The following is an 18,589-nucleotide window of genomic DNA, read 5'->3' on the forward strand; positions in this document are numbered from 1 at the left end:
TTTTCCTGATGGCTGCATAGTATATATCAATTGTGCATATATACCACAGTTTCCTTAGCCACTCATCTGTTGTTGGGCATCTGGGTTGTTTCCAGATTCTGACTATTATAAGTAATGCTGCAATGAATATAGATGTGCACAAGGCATTTTTGTATTATGTTTTTGTGTTCCTAGGATATATACCTAGGATTTATATAGCTGGATCATATATGAGAGTTCTATTTCCAGTTTCTTGAGAGATCTCCATATTGTTTTCCAACAGCATTCCCAAGAGCAGTGAATGAGAGCTCCTTTCTCCCCACATCCCCGCCAGCACTGATTATTTTTGTTTTGTTTTGTTTTGATTTTGTTTTTGTGATGAGTAACTGTTTCTGGGTGTGAGACAGTACCTCATTGTTGTTTTAGTTTGCATTTCCCAGATAATTATTGATGTGGAGAATGTTTTCACATGCCTTTTGACCATTTGTATTTCTTCTTTGAGAAAGTGTCTGTTCATTTCTTTTCCTCACTTTTTTTTTTTTTTAGTTTAAGTTAACATCATTTATTTGTCCCACCTCTATTCACTTATATTCTGCAACATCCACTCTTTGTTTCAGGAGGAAAAAAAATTAGTGTTGTACATAGCTTCTTTATTGTTTGTTTTGGGACCAAACCCAGCCTTGCTAAGGGGTTATGCCTGGCTTTGAACTCAGAAATCACTTTTTATAGGACATGAGAAATCATATGGGATGATGCACATGCAAGACAAGCACCCTAACTGTGGTCCTATCACTTTGGCCCTTTTTATTTTTTATTTTTTTTAATTTTTATTTTTAATTATGAGAACAAGGGTGCAAAGAAAGAGGACAAGGTAAAGTTACAGTGGAAGGACAATCACCCATAACATAATTCTCAGAAGTCCCCTTGCTGATATCTTAATTTTCCTCACTTTTTGATAGGGTTATATGTTTTTTCTTGTTACGTTCTTTCAGGACCTTGTATACTTAGATATTAGCCTGTGTCTAATGGGTATTGGGTGAATAGTTTCTCCCATTCTGTGGGTGGCTTTTGTATCCTAGTTGTAGAAAAACAGCTCTTATGATGGGCTTGGATGGTGGATGGAGGCCTTTGTTCTTAGGCCCTGGCTCCATCCCTCATTAACTGGTGGGTCTGGGTCCAGGAAAGTGACGGGTATTGAACTCACTCACAGGCAGGTTTCCAGAGAGATAACATCTTTATTGCCCTGGCCAACAGATGTGGCTGCTAACCATTTATGCATGCCATCCTTAGCTTGCCCTGCATCTTATTTTTTCATCCATGTCACCTCCAACCTCCATCTGGCAAAAGACCAAAAGGGCCTAATCCCCTGGGTCAAAGGCCTTATATAACCTTCCCAAGACCACTCCCTGGAATGGGAGGGGTCTTGCAGGTAAGGTTACATATAATATCCGGTTCCCAAGACCCCTCCCAGGAATGGGTGGGTCTCAGGTAGATACACCTAACTCCAGGGTGGAGTCACACTAGTCACTATTTCCTTTGAGATGCAGAAGCTTCTCAGCTTAATATATTCCCATCTGTTTATCTCTGTTTTTATTTGTTTGGAGAGTGCTTTTTCCTTCTTGAAGATGCCTTTGGTCTCAATGTCATGGAGTGTTTTATCTACACGTTCTTCTATGTACCTTATGGTACCTAGTCTGATATCATAAGATCTTTAATCCATTTGATTTGACCTTTGCACAGAGTGTTAGATGGAGGTCAGAGTTTGCTTTTTTGCATGTGGCTGTCCAGTTGTCTCAAGATAATAAGAATTATTTTGATAATACCAAGGAGAACTTATATAAATTTTTCACATGGAAAGGGTGTTTAATATTTAAATATTTGTCACCAAGTAAATGTGTTGAACAGGTTTGCAGGAGGCAGATAAAAATGTGAGGAAGTAGCTTTTCATGATTGTTGTTTTTTCACAAATCACATGTAGATTTCCCATTAGATATTTCAGAGGATCAGTATCAACTGTCCAGCTGAGCTCTTGAGTTTATAATCTGTTTTCAGCTTTAAAAAAAAAAAAGAAATAGTAGTGAGGAGAAAATCCAAAACATAGAGCGAGAAGAGTATTGAACTGGAATGGGGACATAAGCAATTGTGCCTTTTAATTCAGGCAGGAAGGAAAGAACTGACATCCTAAAGTACCCAGTATTATGACTGGAGACAGACCCAGGTTGAAATCTTATTAATAGCCAATCCCTTTATAGAGGTCTCATTTTCAACATCTACAAAATGGAATGTATAACACTATTACAATTTTGTTGTAATTGGAGACAGATTGTAAAGTTTCTGACAGAAGTTTAAGTTCAAGATCGATCACTAGTGGTACATTATTAATGGTCAGACCTTTGGCATTTTGCCTGTCCATGCTGTTGGAATTGTGTCAGATACTAGGATTAGTAGCTTTCTAGGTGGTGCCATAGGAAGATATTAAAGGGATGCAATAATTGCAGGACTAGTGGGAATATTAGTACAAAAATAAAGAAATTTCCCATAGGAATGTCACTGCAGAAATCAGTCATTCTAGAATGGTGTCAAGTGAGTCAGTGTGGGAGTTGATGGATTAGGAGAAAAGGGAAGGCTTTCCTTGCAGATGAAATACTGGAGGAGGGCTGGAACACCAGTTCACTCCATGAAGCTCACCACAAAGAGTGGTGAGTACAGCGATAGAAATAACTACACAGAGAACTACCATAATCATGTGAATGAATGAGGGAACTGGAAAGCCTGTCTGGAGTACAGGTGAGGGTGGGGTGGGATGGAGGGAGATTTGGGACATTGGTGGTGGGAATGTTGCACTGGTGAAGGGGGTGTTCTTTACATGACTGAAACCTAATCACGATCATTTATGTAATCAAGATGTTCAAATAAAGAAAAAAAATAAATACTAGTGAAGGAGAGAGAGTCAGGAAAAGAAGCAGAAGTTTAAAAGGTGTGGATAGAAAATGTGGTCAAGCATGTTAATACAAAGACATGTCCAGAGAGATGAAAAGCAACTGCCCTGCACTACAGTGGTCAGGGAAGACAGGGTATCTGTCTAGAAGAAAGTCTCTAGAGGGCTTCACCTTCCTTGGAAGCTGTTCCCTCCAGAGCATAGTTGGGGGATGTGGCAGATCTAAGCCCATGAGATGGAAACAGGCATGTGCTCCCCAGTAGTAACCCCAATCACCCCACACCTATCATTAATCTCCCCAATTCTTAGCATTTCTAAGATGTGTTTCTAAGGCCAAAAAAGGAAGCCAACTCAAAATCCCTGGGTCAGATAGTTCTCTCATGCATTGCACTTTAGAACATCTAGGAATATTTTTTAAAATTAATTCGCTTGAATCACAAACTCATTCATGACTAGTTTTCAGGTGTACGTGTTCCAATTTTAATACATTTACAAGTGTCCACTTCTCTCTACCAATGTTCCTGTGCCCCTCCCACCCCAACCTGGCTTTATGCTTTATGCTTTTCTTTTTTTCTTCCTTTCAGGCTCTGTGGCTTACAATCCATTACATTACAATCCTATTATGGAGAGGGTATCTTGCTCATCACTTTTCTCCTTTCAGTACCCAGTTTTCATCCAGAGTGACAAATTTCCTTTATATTGTCTAGTGGCCCCCTTCTCTGATCTTTCTTCCCCATTATCCCCATTCCCAACTTTCAAATTTTCTACTGAGAACCAGTTATCTTCTTAGTTTCTATTTTGGAGAATATAGTTATTCTCCTATGTTTCTTTATGTCCTCAATAAGAGTGATATTATTCTGTGTTTGTCCTCTGACTCATTTTACTTTCCATGTGAGATTGCACAACTTCATGTTTTGTTACAGAAGAGTAACATTACATTGTATAGATGTACAGTACCTTCTTGATACCATCATCTATTCTTGGGCACTGGGTTGTTTCCATATTTGAGCTATTCAATGAACATAAGAGTGCAGCTTTTTTTTCCGCATTGTGATTTTGGGCTCTTGGTATATATTCCAATGAAGAAATTGCTGGGTTGTATGAAAATTCAATTCCTAGTCTTTTGAGGAATGTTCATATTGTTTTTCAAAAAGTTTACCAATTGATATCCCAACTGTGTGTTTTTTAAATATCTATTTATAGACTTTCACCAGAGATTAAGTAATTCAGAGTCTCTGGGGATAAGAATTATAGTTGTAAAGTTTCTCTGGGCAGAATTTGTAGCCAATGACTCTGAAACTGTAAGTGGGGAAGTCCTTGGGCAGGTTCCATAGAGAGGGAAGAAGACACAATCATAAAAAGATGCATGAAAACACCACCACACACACTTATCTACATTTCTGAGTTATTATATGAGCTTAGAGCTCCAAGAGTTTAGGGGAAGTTGTGCTGCCAACGCTAGAGGGCTGCCATGAAGAGGTCATCTGTGGAGAGACCTAAGGTAACCTGGCAGTCCCTGGCCAGAAACCCAGTTCCATGAGTGGTTTAGATGCTTTTGCATTAGCCTCCCTTCCCCACTCCACTCAGTGCATTCAAAATCGTGATTGATAGTTCTGTGGTTGCCTCTCAAACATCCACATGCTTGACAATTAACAGAAACTTGTGTTTCTTAATAGTCCCTGTGTCTCTAAAGCCTAGCTCGAACTGCTTGACCAGGTCCTCTAACTGGGGCTCTTGTACAGGGAGAGTCAGTGTGTCAGTTGGGCTTGCCACCCTCTCTGTGGGTTCTCTTCTAAGCTTACTGTGCATGGGACTCATTAGGCCAGGTTCACCCAGAATCACAAGATGGTATCTCTTTTCTTATTTAGAGGTATCAGTCTCCACAGTCAGTCTTTTTATTGGTCCCATTAAGTAGCCTAGTAGTGGGTAAGGGAGTGAGAACCTGTGATGCTCACAGGTCCTGTGGATATGATTGAGCTGCATCTGTACAGAAAGTGGCATCTTAGAAGGCATCTCAGATTCTGCCAGTCCCAACAGCCTTGGATATATGTTGTTCATTCAAATATTTATTGACTCTTATCTGCCAAACCTCATTATGACCTACTTAATGGTGGTTAATTGCTATTAAAATGGCAGAGCAGAAACAGGATTTTGCATCTAACAGTTGGCATGGAAGTTGCTGTTTTAATCAGAGCAGTAAGGATTGGCTTCCTGAGAAGGTAATAACTTTAAGTAGAGACTTGTGGTAGCCACAGCTTGCCTTTTATCTGTATCCACAAGTCTTTAGATCTTCCTCTAAATTTGTTTCTTTAGTCCTTAATCTTTATTTTTGTAGAAAGCTATGCAAATTCAATTCTATATTCATTTTTATTGCATGCAAATTAAGACTGCAAATCAAAGTGAGCCAGAAGGCAAAATCTTATAAGTCAAAGGGAATCAGGAAAGCAGCTGATGCTTCAGAGGAGCTCAATGTGAAGAAATGGATTGTCCAAAACTAATTCAATCCTCTCCCACTGTGGTGCCACTGATGAATCAGTGTGATGTCAGACCTGGGGTCTGGGGTCCTTTGATTTATTATTCTTTGATTTCTACCATATACCATACTTGGAGTAATTTGAGTATTAAGCATAGGGACTTTGAACATGAGTAATACATGATATCTGGTTTTAAAGAAGCTGAAATTATTGGGACAGACAGTTATGGATAGCTCATTTTAATTATGACACGTTGTCAGATCCACAAATAGCCACTTTATGTGAACCATAAAATCACCCTCCTGGCATGTCTTAGAAAAGCTGTGAAATGGGCAGGGGTGATAGTACAGCAGTAGGGTGTTTGCCTTGCACATGGCCAACCCTGGATGGACTCCACTTCGATCTCTGGTATCCCATATGGTCCCCTGACCCTGCCAGGAGCAATCTGAGCACAGAGCCAGGAGAAGTCCCTGAACACCACCAGGTGTGGCCCATAAACAAACAAAAATTAGCTGTGAAAGCAAAACCTGTAACAGTGTCTAGCAAAGCTTTCTGAATTGTGGACTAAGATAATTTCGACAGATGCATAATGGTACTCTGTGTGCTCAGAATAAAGTGATGAAATAATCATGATTGGCCATAGATGCCTCCTTAGGGCTGAGAAGTGCAGGAGATGAAAGGGCGATCCAGAATTATGACATGCAGAGCAACCAAAGCATTAAGTATTGGTAGGGCAGGGTTTTATCTAACTGGAAAAAAACAGCAATATGTGAACTCCTACTGTAAAGGCTCAAGAAAGTACAGACTCTTAAATGGCCTCAGGTAGCATTCTTGAGGATTGTAATGAGAGCTAAACGATAGATGCTCTACCCTGCTTAGTTCCTGAAGATTGACAGGATCCATGGTGTAGCCTATATATCAGGGCTGTGCTGCTCCAATGACCTCTGTGTCTGTCAGCTATTGCCAGTGAACAAGCTGTCCTAACACATAGTGGCTTGAAGCAATCGTTGTTCAATTAGCTATTAGACAGGGTTGCATTTTGCTGAGCTCATCAGTGTTTCCATCTGGGCTAGGCTTAGTAGGTCTCAACCATGCTTACTACTGGATGCCATCAGTGGATGGTGACTGGCAACCTGCTAGTTTGTGCCAGCTTTTCATGGAAAAGCTAGGATAACTGGACCTTCTCTCCTCATCTTCCCTACTACCAGGCTTATTTTCCTGACATAACAGGATTCCAAGAACAGAAAATAGAAAAGCCACATTAAAAAATGTGTGTGTGGGGGCCGGGTAGGTGGCGCTGGAGGTAAGGTGTCTGCCTTGCAAGCGCTAGCCAAGGAAGGACCGCGGTTCGATCCCCCGGCGTCCCATATGGTTCCCCAAAGCCAGGGGCGATTTCTGAGCACATAGCCAGGAGTAACCCCTGAGCGTCAAACGGGTGTGGCCCAAAAACCAAAAACCAAAAAAAACAAAACAAAAAAAAAAAATGTGTGTTATGATTGTTAAAGTTTCATTGGTCAAAATAAATCACACACAAAAGACCAGGAGCTACATTCTGTTCTATAAGAGGAATGAGATTACCAGAAATCTCCTGAATATCATACAAAAGGAAATGGATAAATTGGAGTATTTTATTGAGACATTGTCATACTGAGCACTGTATATGGTATCTAGTATAATTGAGCACAACGGCGTAAAACTAGGGTGTCCACCCTTTGTTTCTAAGAACCATTGTGAACAAAGAAGCTGAAGGGTTATTTTATACCTGGTAAAATTAAGGCATTAAAACATATTGTTAGACATCACTACAGCAGGATTCCTGGCTTCCAATCTTATTATGCACCTGGTTCTGTGGATAAATACATTAGGACATTATTATAGGCCTTTACAGTTAGAGGTTGATTGCATACCTGTTTACTTTAAACTGCTGTTTCTGTTGTTTCTGGTTTCTTTATGATATAAAAGATAGGCGAGGCTTCCTAAAATGCCCCTCTTACATTTGATTTGAACACTTCTCCTCTCTATATGCTGACACCTATGGTGCTTGGAGTTTCTACTCTTTATCATTGTATTTGTTCATGACATATTGTATGTATATATGGTATAAGTGCTATCATTCTGTATTTATCCTGTGTGTGTGTGTGTGTGTGTGTGTGTGTATGTCACACCCTTCAGAGTTCAGGAGTTAATCCTGGTTCTATGATCAGAAATCGCTCCTGGCAGGCTCAGGGGACCATATGGGATGCAGGGATTTGAGCCATCATCCTTCCATTGTGTGTAAGTACCACATCTTTATGATCCCACTCATCTGTTGTTAGGCATCAAGGTTGGGTCCAAATCTTGGCTATTGTATTGAGTGCTGAGATAAATAGTGGAGTGCATACATACTTTGGGATAATGTCCTTCTGTCTTGGGGATAGATACCCAGGAGTGCAATCCCTGGGTCATATGGCAGCTCAATTTTGAGTTTACTGAGCACCCTCCATACTGTTTTCAATAAATTGGATATTTTAATGTCCATTTCTTCTCTTTCATTATTTGTGTATAAGAAAGCCATTGATTTTTGCATGTTAATTTTGTGCCTCCACTTTTCTATATGAATCTATTATTTCTAGGAGCTTTTTGACAGTGTCTTTAGGATTTCTAAATATAGTATATGTCATCTACAAACAGTGAGAGCTTGACATTTTTCCTTTCCTATCTACATTTCCTTAAAATCTTTTTCTTGCCTAACTGCTATAGCAAGAACAACCAACACTATGTTGAATAGAAGTGGTGAGAGAGGGCAGCTTTGTCTTGTACCAGATTTTAGAGGAAAGTATTTTAGTTTATATATATATATATATATATATATATATATATATATATATATATTAAGAATAATATTTGCCATTGGTTTGTGGTAGATGACCTTGACTAGACTGAGAAAAGTTCCTTCCGTGGTCATCTTGTTGAGAGTTTTTAATCAAGAATAGATGTTGGACCTTATCAAATGTTTTTTCTGCATCTACTGATATGATGATATGGTTTTTATTTTCCTTTTGTTCATATGATATAATATATTGATTTATTTAAGTATGTTAAACCATCCTTGCATTTTTGGAATGAATCTTACTTGCTCATGGTGTATATGACCTTCTTGATGAGGCATTGGATCCTATTTGCAAGGATTTTGTTCAGGATCTTTGCATCTGTGTTCATCAGAAATATTGATTTGTACTTTCCTCTTTTTTTCCAGCATCTCTGCCTAGTTTTGGAATGGTGATGTTAGCTTCATAAAAACTATTTGGGAGTGTTTCTGTTTTTTCAATTTCCTGAAAGGGTCTGAAAAGTATTGGTAGTAGTTCCTCTTGAAAGGTTTGAAAGAATTTGTTATGAATCTACCTGAACATGGGCATTTGTTTTTGAGAAGACTTTTGATTATCATTTAATTTCCTCAGTAGCGATGGGTCTGTTTATATATGCTAGATCATCCTGGTTTAACAATGGAACATTTTTAAGAGTCCAAGAATGTATTCATTTTTTTCAGGATCTCTTGTTTTATGGCATAGTGTTCTCAAAGTAGTTTCTGATTACCCTTTGAATCTCTGTAGTATCTGTAATGATATTCCTCTTTTCATTTCTAAACAGGTCTATTGAGTTTCTTTCTCTTCTTTTCTTTTCGAGTTTTGCTAGTGGTTTATCAATCTTGTTTATTTTTTAAAAAAAACCAACTTTTGCTTCCATTGATCTTTCAATTGATTTTTGGATTTCCACTTTATTGATTTCTGCTCTACGCATTGTTATTTCCTTATGCTTACCTATTTTGGTTTCTTCTGTTGATTATTTTCTACTTTTATACGGTATGTCATTAAGATATATATGTAGAGTCTTTGTTTCTTCCTGATGTGTGCTTGTAAAGCTATAGATTTTCCTGTTAGTACAGTTTTGCCATGCCCCACAAATTCTGATCATTTGTGTCTTCATTTGCATTAGTGTTCAGGAATCTTTTGATTTCCTCTTTGATTTCATCTCTGGCCACTGGTTGTTCGGTAGTGACCTGTTTAATTTCTAGGTGTTAAAGTTTTTCTTCTGTAGTTCACTTAAAACTTCTGTGCATCCTGATCTGAGAAGATAGTCTGTACAATTTCTATCATCTTGATTTTACGAGGTATGTTTTATGGGCCAGTATGTGGTCTATCATGGAGAATGACCCATGTGCACTGGAGAAGAATGTTTTCTGGGGGTGGAGTGCCATATATACTAGGCCACTTTCGTTTGTCTACTGCCTCCTGCCTCCCCTAACATTCCTTGTGAGTTGGGTGATAAGCTCACATGACATTCATTCTCCCCAGTTGCAGGTCATTCTTAGACATCAGAATTCATCCCTATATTGGGATGTGTTCAAGCAGGGATTGTTATTTCTGTATAAATTGCCAGAAGCATAGACCTTATTAAAAACAACATTATGGAATAAGTAAATATAAAGACAAACTCCTTTCCTAGGAGTGTGTGGGCTCAATAAGCTAGAAGAAATGGACTACTTCCTTCAGAAAAATGAGGAAAAAATGAATATCTCTAAAAGCATGGTTTCCTTGACAGCATGTGCCATGCTTTAATTGACTAACTGCATACTTACTTCATGATAGACTTACCCACTAACCCAGTATGCTAAAATGTTGCTCATCAGCCAGATAAATAACTTTGGTGCTCCAGGCCTTGTAGATATTTCTGCTTGATACAACCCACTCCTATGAGGCACCATTCACTTCCACCATGGTGCCTTGGCTCACATGTGCAGAAGGTGGAAAGGCTTTGAAATAACAGGACACTCACCATAAAGCTTTTGTGGGGAATTTCTATTTTTAATAGAAAAAATAAACAAGAATAATATTCTTGTGGAGCCAGAGTGGTGACGCAAGTGGTGAGGTGTCTACATTGCATGTGCTAGCCTAGGACAAACCATGATTCCATCCCTTGGCATCCCATATGGTCCCCAGAGCCAGAAGTGATTTCTGAGCAGATAGCCAGAAGTAACCCTTGAGCAACATCCAGTGTGGGTACCCCCATGAAAAAAAAATAATATCCTTGGGGCTTGAAATGGTAGCATGGGGGCAGGGCATTTTTTTGCACCTAGCCAACCTGGGTTAAATCCCAGGTATCTCAAGCCTTCCAGGAGTGATTTCTGAGCATAGAGGCAGGAATAAGTCCTGAGTGTTGCTGGGTGTGCCCCCCAAAATTATATGTAACAAAGAATGAAAACTATATTGCTAAAACTGAAATTAATATCACCTTTTATATTGTCTCAGAAAGGTGCTGACACCTGTATTTGATTCTTAAATCTAAACTCATGGCCTTTTCCTTCTCTCACCTTTTTTTGGGGGGGGGGGTCACACCTGGTTTTGCTCAGGGGTTACTCCTGGCTCTGCGCTCAGAAATCGCTCCTGGCAAGCACGAGGGACCATATGGGATACCAGGATTCAAACCACCTCTGTCCTCAGTCGGTCGGCTGCATGCAAGGCAAACACCCTACCGCTGTGCTATCTCTCTGACCCCCTTCTCTCACATTATTTGAGTTGTAAAAACCCACCCAGGTTTGATTAGGGAATCATCTAGCTTTAATTAACAAAAGAATCCATAACTATGTCAATCCTGCCCTTCAGGGAATTACTTTTGTTTAGTTAAGTTTGACTAATAAAATCAGTAGTAAGGGGAGGAATACAGTGAGAAAAGAAGCTAGCTAAGTTCCATTCAAGAGGCTGGCCCCAGTCCTTCTACTCTTTCTCCTGTAACTCCATCTTTTTTGTGTGTGATGTTTCTGCTGCTAAACAGTCCATTTCAGGGTCAACACGAACACAAATATGAAGACAAACTGCCAGGAAGCTGGCAGTCTCTCAGCCATCTCAGCACTGAACAATTGCTCTTAATGAGAGTTGCTATTATATTCTTTTTTTTTTAGATTTATTTTTGTTTGTTTGTTTGTTTTTGTTTTGGGGCCACTCCCGGTGGTGCTCAGGGGTTACTCCTGGCTATCTGCTCAGAAATAGCTCCTGGCAGGCACGGGGGACCATATGGGACACCGGGATTCGAACCAACCACCTTTGGTCCTGGATCGGCTGCTTGCAAGGCAAACGCCGCTGTGCTATCTCTCTCCCGGCCCCTAGATATATTCTTGATTATTTAATTTTTAAACTTTGAGTCAAAATAATTAAGCTTGCTACTAAAATTAAAAAAAATAAAAATGTGGAAACACCCTATCTTTATAGGATAGAATGTCATTAATTTAAGGATAGATAAAATATGAGTGTGTATGCTCTTGCTGGCAAAATGTTTGCCACTCATTAAATCCAGGTGCTGTTCATCCTACTCTTAATTTTGCTTCATGTTTGAAAATGTTTAAGAGAAGATGTTTGAGACCATTTTAAAGCAGTATTAAGAATCCTTGGGGAGTTTCACAAGGAGTAGGGCTTTCAGAAAAGATAAGCTCAGTCTTTTCTGTGAGTAGAGTGGGTCCAGCAGCCTACTAGCAGAGGCAATTGTGATCTCTGTTGACTTAGTTGTTCCTTGAAGAAACCTTGGGGAAGGACCTTACCTGTCCTTTCATTCTTTTTATCTAAGGTCACTGAGTTCTTTGAAGTGAGAGGTATTTGGGTGGCCCATTCACAATCCTTTATCACTCAGTTGAGTTACCCCTTACTTGGAATACACAGATACAGAAATATATCTGGGAATCAAATTTATTCGATGAGATTGCAGAGCCCATGACTTAATTACCTTCTGCAGAGACAACCATGTGGCTGAGACAGTCATGAAAAGGAGTGACTGGATCTCAAAGTACCTCTAAAATGAACTGTTTGAGGGTCTTAATTGTGAAGACTGTTGAAAGTCTTTGACATTTAAAATAGAGAGAGGAGAATTGGGTGTTAAAGAAATCTCTCAGATGCACAGAGTAATTACAGGGACAGTGAAGCCAATAGAATACTGAGAGACTACAAATATTCAGGCAGAAATTAATGAAAGTCTGAGCCAAGAGAAGGCAGAAGGCAGAAGACAACAAGTATTAATAAGGACAAGTATATGGGGTTCAGGGATCCATCAAGTTGGAGGATGAACAAAATGCCTTATTAATGTGTTCATGTTTTGGATGGAATTAACTGGCTATAAAAAATTTGAAAAAACATGGGAGTTAGAAAATTATGGAGGAAAAGGCAAGTGATTGTCTTTGATCCTTTTTTTTTTTTTTGGTTCTTTAAGCATTTTTATAACACATAATTTCATTAGTCTAGGAGTAAGAATTGTTTTACTCTCCAGTATCCATGTGCCTATCTTTCATTTCTGGCCAAAAGTAGTTAGTGGCTCAATAAAAGATTATTAGTATATTAAATGTATGAAGGAATGACTTAAGAGAATGACTTCTTAAATGTTTTTGAAGTAAAATGCCTTCATGTCAAAGAAATATTTATAAACCTCCAAGGCGTTTGAAATGATATACAAATAAAATCGTTTACTGATAAGAAACATTTATTATTAAACAAAATTTTAAGGTTTTGGTAGCCCTCATATTTAGCTACATATTCTCATATAGGATTAAATTGCAGAGTTAAGAGGCTAGGACTTAGAACTTCAGTGTGGAAAACAAATCCTGAGATTATCTGATAACTTCTCTTGGGTATCTGGATTCTCTCATTTATACTCTTTCACCTTCTTTCTGTTTTGAGGTATTTGCAGAAGTAGGATTTGCTATGAAAACTTGAGGCATGCTATTTAAAAGAAACATATCTTATCTTAGAAATTGTTATCTTGCTAATATTTACCTCAGTACTTAAAATCTGAACCTTTAAATTGAGAAGTGATATGGTAAAAAAAGAAAAGAAAAAAGAAAAGTGATACGGTAATGTACATAATGGATCAGCTAATCTAATGGACTCCTTCAGCACGAGCATTGAACAGAACTAAACATTAATTGTTTCATGAAAGTACATGAAAGCTATTCAATGTTTTCTTAAATTCTCAGAAAAACTGGGATTATAAAGGAGCTACTTTATAATCTGTTAAGTATCTACCCATTAGGGATTTATTTAATATTTTTTTAGTTAGAAGCCCCAATTTGAGGTTGATTTCTGAAATAGACCCAGTCTTTCCAAACTTTGGAATAAGCACTACAGATAGAATGTAAAATGACTTTTGAACCCACATACACTTCTCTGGACCATCCAAAAAGACAAATGTAGCCAAAACTTCTAAGTAACTATATTTCTCACAGACTTTGAACATCTTCCCCCTACAGAAAAATAGAAGCAAGAAGCAGAAAGGCAAGCTATGCTACTTGAACCCAACTTTGTTTTCTTTTATTTTTTCTTCAAATAATATCTTTATTTAAGTACCATGATTACAAACATGGTTGTAGTTGGATTTTAGTCAAAAAAAAGAACACCCCCCTTCATCAGTGCAACATTCCTAACACTAATGACCCCTATCACCCTCCTCCCCCACCCCCTGTCTGTATTCAAGACAGACATTCTACTTCTCGCACTCATTGACATTGCGATGATAGTTGTTAATGTAGTTATTTCTCTAATAGCGATGAAGGCTGAAAGGCATGACTCATGATATGAAGTTTACCACAAAATGTAAGTGCAGTTAGAGAAATAACTACACTAAAAACTACTATAAAAAATGGTAATATGTGCTTGCTTCAGCAGCACATATACTAAAATTGGAACGATACAGAGAAGATTAGCATGGCCCCTGCACAAGGATGACATGCAAATTCGTGAAGCGTTCCATATTAAAAAAAAAAAGGTAATAAGTGAGAGAAATAGAATACCTGTCTCAAATATAGGCAGTGGGCTGAGGGAAGATGGAGATGGGAGCATTGGTGGTGGGAATGTTGCACAAGTGAAGGGTGCTATTCTTTTTATGTCTAAGGCTCAACTACAAACTTGTTTGTAATTTTAAATTATTTTATATAAATTAATAATTAAATTTTAGAAAGGATATTATAAAACAAGAAATAAGTTTTCAAAATATCATGAGAGATCTAGAAGCTGAAACAACTTTATCAAGCCTCATTAGCTTTTAGTGTGTTGTCATTGCTGCTGAAGAGTGCTGTGTATCCACAATTTGTTGAGGTAAATATTGTGTTAATTTCATATTATGTGGCGATGAATTTTATTGCTTTAACAGTTTTGTTTTATGGTTGTATTGTTTTGTACCATGTGGTCATGTCCGATCTTCAAATATAGTTTAAGTAATGATAATTTTTTCAGTCAATCTGAACACATTGTTTATGGTATCTAATTTTGTGGTTGAAATAATTTATTTTTAAACCATTGAACTTTATTAAACAGAAATGATAATTATTAATAATAAGGATTACATCAACATCATCTCACTTTAGGAATAAAATTTTACTATCAGTAGAATTACTATCAGTTACTATCAGTTTAGAAACACTAGAAAGAAAAATAAAAATCAATTCTGAAGAGAGGTCTGCAGGAGGGCTTGCTGAACCCCACCCATGTGTGGCCTGGTACCCCTATCCCTTACCTGTACCCCATCCTTACTGGTGCCTGATGATCCAGAGGTTCTGACACCCCAGTCCCCCACCTTATCCTTGGTCCCAGGGTACTTCTTAAAGAGCAGGTCTGAGTGCCACTTGGTAGAAGTTGAATAAGCATCTGATTCCTGAGACCAGACAGGCAATCATGTTCTAACCAGCCCCCTCCTTTTAAGAGAGAGAGCCTGGGCCAGGCACCTTCCTAAGCCCTTCACCCTGGACTCTTAGAAGTGTCGCCCTCCATCTATTTGGGCTGAAAACTCTCATGATGACATTCCTGTGCTCATTGCACTTGAAATATTTCTGAGCCCTCTGAGCTTGTTCCAACTGTCACCCCCATGGGGGCCTTTGGGCATGTACCTATGCCCTCAAACTTTCCATCTGAGAATTCACTTTTTGACTACCAGCTGAACTTACGATGAGAAGGATTGTACAAACTTTCCCAGGTTAAGTTTGCTCAATGGTCCTAGATGGCAGTTGTGTTTTTCTTTTTTTTTTAACATTTTAGGCCCCTGATATTTACCTTAATTTATCTAACTTGTGTGAATAAGCCTTATTTCTAGGAGAAAAGTATTCTCTCTTTCAGCAATTGGTTTAAAGTTGGATTTACTTTCTAGGAGCAAGTTTGTACTTTGACTTCTGGCTATATATCTAACTAAAAACCAATGAAAAATAGAAAATGTGCTCTCTGGACTGTCTTCTGTGCGGCATCTGCGGGCCTGATTTCCTGTGTGTGTGGCTTCATCTGTGGATGGCTAGCCTTCCTGGAGGTGAGTATCTCCGCCCAGAAAGGGAGGAGCTGGTTGAACTCTGATGGAATGCTGAAGCCTGGCACATCTTTCTGGACTGTCTGTCTTCTGTGTGGCATCTGCAGGCCTGATTTCCTGTGTGTGTGGCTTCATCTGCGGATGGCTAGCCTTCCCTGGAGGTGAGTTTCTCTGCCCAGAAAGGAAGGAGCTGGTTGAACTCTGATGGAATGCTGAAGCCTGGCACATCTCTCTGGACTGTCTGTCTTTTGTGGGGTATCTGCGGGCCTGATTCCCTGTGTGTGTGGCTTCATCTGTGGATGGCTAGCCTTACCTGGAAGTGAGTTTTTCTACCCAGAAAGGGAGGAGCCAGAGGACCGCGGCCACTTTGCTTTGCTTCGCAGCTGTACACATTATTTAGCCAATGAATATAACCACAATACGTAGAAAAACCCACAATACAGTGTGACAATGGAGAAACAACACAGGCCAGCGGCAGACATAGAGTATGATGATGGCAACTCTGCTGACCAGAACATGACCAACCAACTAGTCAGTCTCTCAGATATGGAGTTTAGAGCCGCAAGATGGAAGATGTTCACATAACTCAAAGAAAGTATAGAAGAGAACACTAATAAGAATCAAGAGAATATGAAGATAGAAATCAGAAAACTCCAAACTGAAATTTCAGGTCAAATGACAGGTCTGAAAAACTCAGTAGATGAATTGAAGAAAAAAATGGATGAGCTTTCCCGCAGGTTAACAGCAGCTGAGGATAGAATTGGTACACTAGAAGATGAGATGAGATTGGAAAAAAGCCTTAAAGCAAATGATCAAGCAATGGAAAAATTACTCAAAGAATGTGAACAGATGAAAATAGAAGTCTATGATAAGCTCAACAGAAACAACTTAAGAATCATTGGAGTCCCAGAGACCCAGGAAGAAAATCTCCAGGAAGAATCAACGGTCAAGTACATCATTAAAGAGAAACTACGAGAGCTAAAAAATACATGTGATCAAATCCTGCATGCCCGAAGAGGACCAACTAAAAGAGACCCCACAAAAAACACCCAAGACACATTCTAGTTACAATGATGAATCCCACAGATAGAGACAGAATTCTGAAAGCTGCAAGATCAAAAAGAGAAATTACATTCAAGGAAACATCCTTGAGATATACCAGAAACACTAAAGCCAGAGGCAGTGGTGGGACATAGTGACAAAACTCAATGAAATAAATGCTTCGCCTAGAACACTGTGCCCAGCAAAATTCACTTTCAGGTTTGGCAGAAGAATACATGGTTTCACAGGCAAACAACAGCTCAGAAACTTTACAGACTCAAAATCATTCTTAAAAGAAAAACGGAAAGACCTACTTTAAGACAAGACAGACCAACAGACACACCAAACTTCGATAGAAAGATGGCACTAAATCCCAGGACAATTTTTTTTCTCAATGTCAATGGACTAAATGCACCAGTTAAAAGACACAGAGTGGCTAAATGGATTAAAAACTCAATATAACATTCTGCTGCCTACAAGAAACGCATCTAAATAGAACAAACATAGACTCAACATAAAAAGCTGGAGGAAAATTATCCAAGCAAACAACACCCATGAAAAAGCTGAAGTGACCATACTAATATCAGATGATACAAACTTTATACTCAGGAAAGCTATAAAAGACAAAGATGGACATTTTTTATTAATCAAGGGATACGTACAGCAGGAAAAATTACTCTCCTAAACATATATGCACCAAATGAGGGGCCAGCAAAATATTTAATACAATTGTTGACAAATCTGGAAAATAATATCAATAACAACACAATAATTGTGGGAGACCTCAACACTGCATTGTCAACACTTGATAGGTCAACCAGACTGAAACCCAACAACCAACTAGACCTGAGAAGAGAAATGGAATAAAGAGGCCTAGTAGATATATACAGGACACTCCACCCCCAGAAACCTGGATACACATTCTTCTCTAATGTACATGGGACATTCTCCAGGATAGACTACATGCTGGCACATGAAACATACCTCCATAATATCAAAGGGATAAAAATTTGGCAGGCTACCTTTGCTGACCACAAGGCCCTAAAATTATATGTGAACGACAAAGGGATACAGAAGAAAAACATTAATACCTGGAAGTTAAACAGCCTAATAATGAATAACCAGTGGGTCTGAGATGAAATCAAAGAGGAAATCAAAACCTTCCTGGAAACAAATGACAATAGAGACACGAACCATCAGAACCTATGGGACACAGCAAAAGCGGTAGTGAGAGAAAAATGTATAGCTTTGCAAGCACACATCAGGAAAGAAGAAGGAGCATACCTGATTAGCTTAATGACACAGCTCATAGAATGAGAAAGTGTTCAACCAAAGGAACCAAAAATAGGGAGACACAAGGAAATAACAAAGCCGAGAGCAGAAATCAATGAAGTGGAAACACACAAAAAAAAAAATAATCCGAAAGATCAACGAAAGCAGAAGTTGGTTCTTTGAAAAAATAAACAAGATTGATAGACCACTGGGAAAAATAACAAAGAGAGAGAGAGAGAGAGAAACTTGATAACTTATATTAGGAATGAAGAAGGAGAGATCACTACTGATATGGCAGAAATTCAAAGGGTAATCAGAAACTACTTTGAGAAACTCTATGCCACTAAATATGAGAACCTGGAAGAAATGGATATATTCTTAGACTCTTATAATCTTCCATGGTTGAATGAAAAGGATGTAGTATATCTAACACACCCATCACTATTGAGAAAATTAAGACAGTAATAAAATGTCTGCCCAAAAACAAAAGCCCAGGCCCAGATGGATTCACTAATGAGTTCTTTCAAACCTTTCAAGAGGAACTACTACCAATCCAGTCAAGACTCTTCCATGAAATTGACAA

General features: G+C 38.6%; 1 non-coding gene across 1 annotated transcript; it reads left to right on the forward strand.

Moving 5' to 3' along the window:
- The first annotated feature begins 14,053 nt into the window (after nucleotides 1–14,053).
- On the forward strand, nucleotides 14,054–14,160 carry LOC126016938 (U6 spliceosomal RNA). The gene has a single exon (XR_007498620.1). It is a non-coding gene; the product is annotated as a U6 spliceosomal RNA (small nuclear RNA).
- The last annotated feature ends 4,429 nt before the right edge of the window (nucleotides 14,161–18,589 follow it).

Source organism: Suncus etruscus, chromosome 8 (assembly GCF_024139225.1).
Source record: "Suncus etruscus isolate mSunEtr1 chromosome 8, mSunEtr1.pri.cur, whole genome shotgun sequence".
Taxonomy (NCBI): domain Eukaryota; kingdom Metazoa; phylum Chordata; class Mammalia; order Eulipotyphla; family Soricidae; genus Suncus; species Suncus etruscus.